Source organism: Ambystoma mexicanum, chromosome 9, assembly GCF_040938575.1.
Source record: "Ambystoma mexicanum isolate Mex_15411 chromosome 9, UKY_AmexF1_1, whole genome shotgun sequence".
Lineage (NCBI taxonomy): Eukaryota > Metazoa > Chordata > Amphibia > Caudata > Ambystomatidae > Ambystoma > Ambystoma mexicanum.
The window spans coordinates 788,668,796-788,679,221 of NC_090931.1; the positions used below are offsets into that span (position 1 = coordinate 788,668,796).

Genomic DNA, 10,426 nt, shown 5'->3' on the forward strand with positions numbered 1-10,426 from the left:
ATGTTGAAAAATATATACTTTTCATGGAAAAGATGTTAAAATGCAAAATAATTAATAGAAATGTTGGAGACGAATTTTGAGGACCCTTACACTAACATGTAGTACAAAATCTGAAGATGGGTGACAGGGGAGGAGTTAAAGGAGGTGATCCTATTGGCTGTGAGCAGTATGACTCAAAATGACTATGTTAGAGCACAAAAGTGACTGAAAGTTTCAGTTCAAGTTTAAACTGCTCTATTTTACCAAAGATTCCCAGCCTGACCACAGGGAATATTCACAGCATATAAATCTATGAAAGATCCAGTGCGGGAGAATGCTCCCTTTTTTTCTTTTCCATTCTTTAAAGCTGTAGCAGTGTTCTAAAAATAAATTATATAAAAACTTCCACTGCTCAATAATAACAAGATCCTCACTTAGTCGTTCAAATCAACTTAATGTTCAATTGGGAATTAGCAGGCCATTCAACAATATTCTCATAAGTGGTATCCTCTAGGCTCTGGCGTGCAATTGAAATTGACAATGCTAACCATTCCATAATTCAAGCAAGAGCTTCAGTGTTAAATAGCCCATCAATCAAGCATGTTTCCCTTTTCATGGCACAGCATTTTAATGATTAAGACAATTTCACGAACGGAGGCAACCTTATAACTAAGCTTAGGCGAGTTCCAAGATGTAATTCAGATTGTCTGCACTGTGTGACATGCTACCTCTAAACAGGTAATCTCCCTCAATTTTCGTTTACGGGGGGTCAAAGTCTCGGAACGGGAGAACAAAGCTAAGAGCGTTATACAAAAATGAGACTATTGACTACCCCACTCATAGTCCAAACAGGCTAGGCTTGGTGATATATGTTATATACTTATTTAGTAATTAATGCCTTCCAAATTGATAACATTCACAATTTTAAATTTTTTTGCAACATGTATAAACAACTGTCACATACTATTGAGACAATACACAGAACCATATTGCTTACACACCTTCGTAAATGAACACTAAAAATCATCAGTTATAAATGAGTCCATATCAATTTATTATTAAGACAAATTTAGAAAAATTAAAAAAGAGAGAAAGCAGAACATACAGATATATGTCACAGATCAATGCTGCATGATCGACTTCAACTAATCCTAAAAACAGAATCAACTATAGGGGTTAGTTGAATTAATGAAAACTGACTAATATCAATAAAGCAGTGTTTAGATACAAGACTTCAAAAAGTTGGTAAGTCTTTTGTCAAGTGTCGACATGTTTCGGCCCTTCTGGAGATTGAGGCACTATCTCTAGTGTCTCTCCAACCATATTTTTTTCAACGGCCTTCTTCAGGACAGACAATTTTTCATCAAAAAGGAAACCTCTTTCATATACCCCAACAAGTTTAGCGTAATCTAAAAACAAACATACAAAAAATTGTAAGCGACAATGGTTCCAAAACAATACATATTATCTAACACAAATTGTCCTTGTACCAATATTCATAAAATTTTAAACAGAATTTACAAAATATTTCCATCCCTCAGATCGAAACAACAAAGGGGAGTGGAAGACAGAACAAATAATACTGGTGTTCCCACTAGGGAACAACAGTCAAAATATATCAACAAGCTTTAACTTACATCCTGGATGGACGTGAGATCAAAAAATTCGGCTACAAAGTAGCCGTGACAGGTATGGGTTTCTGATTTTCTTGTCACCGGATGTTCGTGGATCACCTTTTATTTGTTCACCCGACCCAACATCTAATGGGAACCTGTATTGAGTAAGGAACAAACTTCCTTATTTCACTTTCTATTTTAATCAGCAGCGTATCGCTCGCTACACAGCAACTTGATTACTTATAAACAATGTGTTCTCTGTTTTTGCATTTCCTAAAACAATCCCGAAACATAACATTATTATTGTCATGGTCAGTCAGTACTCTTTGACCGGCTTTTTCAAATAACTGCAGACGGGATAACTCACTTGAGTCTGCTCGATGTTAGGAAATTGTGCCACCGCGTTGTTTAAACAGACCGAATGGTGCACTCGCCTGCCCTTCAGGACGCCGTAGTATATCCGGATTAGAGTCAACCTCTTAAGTAGTTTGCCTGTAAAATTATAAAAATTATTATAAAAAACAATTGTGCAGTCGTGCACAAACACACAAACCTTCACGTATTTTTCAGAAGCTTCTGAGTGGGGTAGTCAATAGTCTCATTTTTGTAAAATGCACTGTATGACAGACAAGAGCTTCAAGATTAAGTGATCTGTTAGTTGTTACAGGCTTGTGCTGCTTCGCCCGATACCAGTGCTCATCCACCTCCCTCACCCCACCTCCTGCATTGCAGTCACTTGGCACTCGGACACATATAATACACAAAAGACCAGAAGTGGGGTGAAAAGCGCTGTAATGCAAACACACACCAGTGCATAGGAAGGCTGCATTCTGCCCTGCCCCTCTCATGCCTGGCCCATCCTTATGTACAATGGAGTAGCTACATCTATTCTCCACCCATGAACAGCACGTAACATAACAAACAGGTCATGTTGTCGAACAGGGAGAAGAAAGTACATTGGTACAGGTGTTCAGATGTTAGGCCAGTCTCTTAGGCAAGTCTTTAGCCCAGTCCGTTTGTATCCGATGAATCTCAAAGAAACCAAAAGAAAGTGCAGAATCTGAAACGTAACATATGCCCGTTTTTTTCCACTCTTCTCATTTTGTCAATGAATCGCTGACCAAAGCCTTGCACTACTTCTACACAAAGCACACTGCAATAAAACATTCACCCACAGTCAAATAAACTTCTCTCTTTTAACGCCAATGAAGGTTATTTAATCTTCAAGCCGACTGTGCAGAAAGAGTGGAAAACCCAATAACTGAGGCAACAGGCGCAGTGTGTGCTATTTATACTGCCATTGAAGTCATGTCTGGATGTGGGAATTGTAACCTTCGAGGGTCATCGACTCGATGCCTCACAGCGCCCTCTGCTGTTGAAATTCTTTTCTGAGACTGCAAAGCAGGATATGGATATATCCAAGATGAGGAATCTGTACGAGGAACATCCAGGAGAAAGAACATTGCCATGGGTAAGACATGTGTTCTTCTGCTCTAGCAAACACTTGAGTACGAGCGCAATAGAAATAAAATATCAATATCAAAGTACAAAAAGACTTAGCAGATGTATTACTCTACACATTTCCTGAACTGTCATTCCTCCCAAAATACCCCCTGTAGATGCTCTAAACCTAGTTTAATTCTCAACAATTTTGGGACAGAGCCTTGTGCACTACCTCACAATAAAGCTTTATATATGAAACTATCAACCTGTGAATATTCCTCTGGAAACTGATTCTTCCCTTGATGCATGACTCCTGTCCATACTGTACTAATCTGATCTTCAAACAGTCAATGATTTTTTTTGGTTCTTGCATATGCATCTTCTCTACCACCATCGATGGATGAAGTCTACAAAAGAAGTACTATATACAATTATCCTATTTATTTGACCGTCAGTGAGCACTTTCTGCAGAAATGGTTTTATACGAGGTATCACTTAGAGCCCTATACAGTGTTTTTTTATAGACTGTTAGTAGATAGTTTGTGACTTGCTAACATTTATGGGTCTGCATTTTGAACTCTTAACTGTGCATACACTAATCAAGAGACCCTGTTAGTTATCCCTGTAGAAAATCACGAGCTAAAGGCACTGGTATAAAAGGATCTGGTGTGTATTAACTAAGCATTTAAAAAAACGGAACCACTCTTCACCTCGAACAAAGGAACTTTAAGCTGCATTCTCATAACAATTGACAAAATAGGATAATGTTTTTGCGAAGCCCTCCTTTTACTCGGTAGAGTGCAAAAGTTAGCTCCCAAAAAATGACTCTTCAGTGCTTCTTGCAGCTCTGTGGATTTGGCACCCTTTTCAATGTACCAGATGTGTAATGGTTGTTATCTGATCTATGCACATCACTATCTCGGTCTAGCACTCTGCTAAAGGGACTTCAAGGAGTGGAATCTCGATTCCAGAGGTCCAGCAGGAATCCACTGAAGCTTCAGCGAGATTAGTTCACGGGAAGACGTTGCACAGCACTCATGCTCGAGGTCCCAGGGTATTGGCAGTTTGCAGCCCAGGAAGGTCACAGTTCATAGTGGGATGGCTTGAAATGCAAGGCTTCTTGAGAATGGTTTGTCCCACCAGCATAGGGGTCAGAGTCGTTGTCTTCAGGACTGCTCTGTTGCATGGAAGAAGGGATTAGCACAGGCAGTGGTTACAAAGCAGGCATCTCCAGTCGCTGAAAGCAGCTACAGCCATCTTCTGGTCTTCCTCATTGGATTCCACTTCAGTGGTCGACTTATCTTCAGCTTCCAGATCCAGGAACTAAGCCAATCAGCCCTCATGCTACTTTCAAACTTTGGGGGATGGCTATCCTTTTAGGACAGCCAGCCTCCCAGTTAGGACTAGTTCCACGAAGGCATGCCAGAAGACAAAGGGCTGAGGAGTTCCAGACTCCTCCCCAGCTTCCTGTCTTCACAGACACTCTGGAGCCTCAGCAGGCTACACAAAGGGTTCCCGCTGAAGACAAAAATCAAACCAGGACCCCCCCCCCCCTTCCAGGACAGCAGATGGACCAAGAAGGGACAAGCACATTAAAAATTAAAAAAAGAAAAAAGGAGGCACCATTTTAGATGAATGGTGACCCTTCTGTTCATTACCGCGGCTGCTTTGATAGCATGTGGGTAAAAATAACACACAAAGTCTGTAGAACACACCCACTGTCAGCAGCCATAATTGTAAGCTTGCCACTGTAACAGTAATGATACAGGAGCAGTGAGAAAGGAGATACAGAGTAACCCCCAGGACCCCATAGAAGGTGGGGTGTGATAGACTCACAACATAAAATGGTGTAAAGACAGATGTATACATCATCTATAGAGCTCACACACTCACCACGGTTACATCGGAAGAACAGCAAGAGAACACTGTTCATGACACCCGGTATCATCCCAATACCACATCAAAGGTATTAAAGACAATACGCACTCAGACAACCATACCAAATGTACCCTTGAACTGAGGCAGTAGACATGAGTCTGCAGACACCACTGGATATACAACAGCTATAAGTAAAGTCTGACAGGTGCGAAGTGATGTCATAAAGAGAGAAGGTACATAGACGCAGTAAACACAATGTATGGATGTCTCAACCATGAAGAAGCAACTGAAGTAACAAATTAAATATATATGCGAATATGAAGAAAACCATATGCACGTAGAAGATAAGTGCTGTAGTAGATGTGTATACACAGAAACGCAAGGTAGACCAGACAATGTAGAAGCTTGCTAAGGTAGGAAATACAACACGAGTAAAGCAGCCATGTTGAGAAAATGGACGTCGGCATCGTACTGATAGCAAGCAAGAAATCTTGAGGGGAGAGACCAAGGTTGCAGAGCTGACAGGTGCTGGAATATTGATTTGTGCAAGAACAAAGGGTATTTGCTTGGCTCAGGATCAAGGATGACATAGCAAGAAGCAACTGCAAGGCATAAAAGGAGTTGAAGGGGATACGCCATGTACATTAGACATCTTTCTCTCAGATTAAAAGAGTGAATAATCATGAGTTTCAAGTATTGAACAATCAGGAAAGAGCAACCAAGTCTCCAGAAGCCAAGAGAAGCAATAGCACTCAATTTAACTGAATTAAATAGCATTAAAATGAAGGACGAAATCATGGTCTCTTCACACGTGGTGTAAGACCAGAAGTCAAGGCCTAGTCATAAAGCTCCAAACAAAGATAGCAATGTACCTTCACTCCTTTTAAAGTTCTGAGGAAGAGAACGGCCAGCAAGGTCACCTACAAAAAAAGAAGCCTTGGTTTAGGGCCTAACTGATGAGCGATGGTAGCCTAATTAGCTAAAAAAGACAGTTGTCCGACATTCCCCTGCACCTGGGTTTTGTTGCTTACGTGCTGCTAACAAGCCAAATGTCCAAGGTTGTAAGAGTCCCAACCAATCATAAGGGCCCAAGTAATGGTGAACCACACACACTGTTGCAGAAGCCTATCCGCTTGCTGCTAATTATGCTATTATCTGTATTTTACTTAGAGGGTGTTAAAGGCGTGCCTACCAGATAATGGGCAGCCAATGATGATACTAACCTGTATATGAAATGACATGCATTACTTACCGTAATCGCATTTCTGATGGTTGCAGTTGCTTAGATTCACATGCTGTGCATATAGTCTGACAAGCTGTGGTAACCGCAGAGTACTGCATCTTTCTTTCAAAGATTGAAAGGGGACGTCCCCATGGGTGTGCCTGTAACACTATCCCCAACATGACGTGTAGTGTACCAAAATACTCTTACGTCTCATCCCCTTTCCTCCATACTGCATGGGCGATTACAACCGATTGTAGCCCCAAGGTGGAGAGGAGACCCTCCTTAAGCAAACAGGTTTCTTAGAACCGCCTGCCCAAAAGCAGAGTCTGACCTCGAGGCAGTGTCTAGACAGTAGTGCTTGCAAAAAGCCAAAGGGGTGGTCGCCCTGCTGATGACTTGCCAAGGTACATGCCGTTGGAACACAACAGCCGCGGCTTTGGCTCTGACCGCATGGGCATACAAATTGGCCGTAACTGGTCTGTGCTGCCCCTCACAGGCCTCCTTGATGGCCGCGACCATCCACCTTGCGATGGAGGCTTTGGAAGCATGATAACCTGGCCTTGAACCACCAAAGGTGACAAAGAGGGCACCCGACTTGCGAAATTCCTTGGTCCTGTCCAAGTAGTACTTCAGAGCGCGTCTGACATCCAGACGATGCAAAACCTTCCGAGGCTCATCCTTGGGGTCGGCGAAGAAGGTGGGTAATACAACCTCCTTGTTCAGGTGGAAGGCAGATGAGACCTTTGGTAGGAACGCCGGATGTGTCCGGAGTACCACCTTATCCTTGTGAAAAGTGGTGTAGGGCTCTGATGGCACGAGGGCCTGGATTTCTATGACTCTGATGCCACGAGCAGGGCTGTCTTTAGAGTGACCAGCCTGATGTCCACGGATGCCATTGGCTCGGAACGATTGTGTGCCAAGGCGCCCAACACTACATTGAGGTTCCACACCGGGTGTGGCTTCTTTATGGGCAGGTAGAGCCTGTGGAGGCCCGCCAGATGCCACTTGACCACCGGGTTGGAGGAGGAAGAGAGACCCTCTTCTGTATTCCTGTAGGCACCTATGGCTGCCAGATAAGTGCAGAATGTGTCGACCTGCACACCGGCGTGTGCAAGGTGTGCCGAGAAGGAGAGCATGTCATCCAATGAGCACCTAAGGGGGGGGAGGGGGAATCAATCTCCTTAGAGTTGGCTCAATTACAGAATCTAGAGCATTTGCTCTTATATTGGCTCTGGTAGCTTTGCCTCTGTGCCCTGGATGATGTACAGGTTAGCCTGTGAAAGGTTCAAGTGTTTCAGAGTGACTTTCTCAGGAACCACGCTGCAAGGGCTAGTTTGTGTGGAGCAGGGCGGAGGACCCTGTCACACTGCTGGGTCAGGAGCAGAGCTGGGCCCAGTGGAAGGTGAATGGGGGGGTCTGACCGATAGGCGCAGCAGCTCGGGGAACCATGGTTTTAGCGGCCACTAGGGAGCTATCAGAATGATGCTGAGGTGACACGATTGTTTTATCCTGCAGATCACCTTGTGAACCAGGGGTGTGGGTGGAAAGGCATATGCAGTTTCATTGTATCTGGAATTAATTGCCCAGGGAGCGGAGGCCTTGTCCCTGCCAGGAGGCGAACTGCTGGCATTTCTTGTTGTCTTGGTAGGCAAACAGATCCACCTGGGGTAGCCCCCACCTGAGGAAGATCTTTCAGTACCAGGTCATTCAATTGCCACTTGTAATTGTCCGCCCCCAGTCTGCTGAGCCTGTCCGCCTCCAGGTTGTATTCCCCTGGGCGGTGGACAGCCATGAGGTAGATGTCATTCTCCAGAGCCCATTCCCACATGCTGACCGCAAGGTTGCATAGTGGAGGGGACCTGGTACCACCCTGTTTGTTGACATAGTACATGCTGGTGGAGTTGTCCGTCTGCATAAGTACTGTCTTGCCCTCTATGAGAGGGAGGAAGGCCTTGAGGGCCAGCAACATGGCCTTCAACTCTAGCCAGTTGATGTGCGTCTCCTGCTCCTGCCAGGTCCAGACTCCATGAACGCTGTGGCTGTCCAGAGTTGCTCCCCAGCCCTCTAGGGAGGAGTCCATCATGACAGTGACCTGAGGGAGAGGCTGCCGGAAGGGCTTGCTCCGCCGTAGGTTGATGTCCGGGGACCACCATGTGAGGTCTGGTTGGGGAGACGTGGGAATTTCCTCTGATTGCAGCCTCCTGGAATCAGGATTGGGCCTCGCAAAGTGCAGGTGCAGTCTCCTAATACAGAGTCTTGTGTGGGGGACAGCTAAAAGGACCACCGCCATAATACCCAGTAGGTGTTGGTACCACCAAGCCAAGGTCACAGTCCTGGAGAGGAAGTGAGTAGTGGCTCTCTTGATGGCCGTGATCTTGTCCTCCGAAGGGAAAATCCTCTCACAGCCGGTGTTCCAGATGAGGCCCAGGAAGGTCAGCTTCTGCATGACTGTAGCTGAGACTTCTTGAGGTTGATAGCAAACCCCAGGTTGTGGAGTGTGTTCATAAGCGCGTAGGAGGTGTGGAGAACTGCCTCTGGAGATGAGGCCCGCATGAGCCAGTCCAGGTATAGTAGACGTGGTGCCCCTGAGGAGAGCAGTCTGGTAAATACCGTGGGGGCAGAATTGAGGCTGAAGTGTAGCTCCTTGTATTGGAAATGGCAGCCCATGATCGTGAAGCGCAGAAAGGACTGATGCGGCTGCCAAATCGGGACGTGTAGCTACGCATCCTTCAGATCCAGGGAGCACATCCAGTCTCCCCTCTTCAACGTCTCCCCAATGAGAGCTGGTGTAATCATTTTGAATTTTGTAGCGGAAGGGAGAGGTTCAGGGTGAAAAGGCCTAACAACTCTCAAGCCAGCCTGGTTCTTCTTCTGTATGGTGAAAATCCTGGAATAGAAGCCCAATCCTCTCTAGGAGCTGGGACTTCTTCCACTGCCTGGCTCTCGACGAGTGACCAGATATCCGCCAACAAAGTTGCTGTCCCAATCTGTGGGAGGAGAGTAAGGGACCGTTGGGTGGTACCCCGTGGAGACTAGAGAGAGGATCCAGGGGTCCAAAAAGTTTTGGGGCCAAAATTATATATGGGAAGCCAGCCTGCCCTCCACAGGAAACATATGGACCCTTAGGGGCGTGTCATGCCTTCTTTACCTGCGAGGATGTTGCAGAGGAGGGGGATTGGAAAAAGTCTTTGCCCGCCCCCCTTTTGTTGTTTCCTCTGATGCCAACTCGGGGAACGGTCAGGTTGTCTGGACCTCTGTTCTTGGAAGCCTCGGAACCCTCCAGCCACCCGCCCCTTGTCAGAGCATTGATTGGACTGGGTGTATGCTTTGGGCGTGGCCTTCGTAAGAATAGATTAAGACTTAGCGGTTTGTGAGCTGTTCTTATCTAATTCTTCATCTGTGGTGGAGTGTAAGAGGTCACTACCCTCGAATGGAAGGTCCAATATGTGTTCCTGGACATCCATGTTCAACTTGGTAGCCCGGAGCCAGGCCATCCTTCTCATGTCCGTGGCAATGCATATGGCCTGGCCAGAGGTATCGATATGGGCCACTGCAGACTCCATGAGGTCTTGCGCTACCAGCCTGGCTTCTCCTAATCCCGCTTTGAAGGGAGCCTGGCTTTGTGGCGGAAGTTTTGGGAGGAATTCCACAATTTCCCACCAGAGCCTTTGGTTAACGGCTGCGAGCATAGCATCAGCGTTGGCTTGACATAGGTGTAGTGAGGCGGAGTACAGCTTTTTTCTGTACTCCTCCAAGATCTTCTCCTCCTTGCATAATAATGCCAAGGATGACTGAGGCTCAGAATAGAGTGATGCTGCAGCGATCACCGATGAGAGTGGCTGAGGATGAGCCAAAAACAAGAGTGTATCCCCCTCCAACTGCCTCTACTGGGCATTGAGGCGCCTATTGACAGGTTGGGGCGAGTGCGGCTTGAGCCACCCTTTCTTGGCCAGGGCAACAATGTCTTTCTGCATCAGGATCTCAGTCTTGGAGGGGGCATTAGGGTGAGGACTTCTGCCAAGACCCCTTCGCCCCTCGGGCTGTTCGACTTCGGGCGGAGGGAGGCCCAGGTATTCTGCCAGGGCCGCAAGGCATTCGTGGAAGGCCTTCACTGAAGATGGCGCGTCGGGGTCCTCCTTGTCTGTGTCCACTTGAGTGCTCGGAAAGTCTAGAACTGGCAGAGGGGTACTGGGCGCCGTGGGGAGTGGAGACCGGAGCCAGAGGCTGTGGCAGAAACACCTGTACTGCCAGAGAGGCAGGGGGATGGGAATAGGAGCCGGCAAGA

The 10,426-nt window shown here is 46.2% G+C and overlaps 1 long non-coding RNA gene across 1 annotated transcript; it reads right to left on the reverse strand.

Moving 5' to 3' along the window:
• Window positions 1-1,016: 1,016 nt before the first annotated feature.
• On the reverse strand, window positions 1,017-2,773 carry LOC138489743 (uncharacterized). Its single transcript, XR_011274876.1, has 3 exons — window positions 1,963-2,773; window positions 1,617-1,750; window positions 1,017-1,388 (listed from the first exon to the last, which is right to left on the reverse strand). It is a non-coding gene; the product is annotated as an uncharacterized lncRNA (long non-coding RNA).
• Window positions 2,774-10,426: the final 7,653 nt, after the last annotated feature.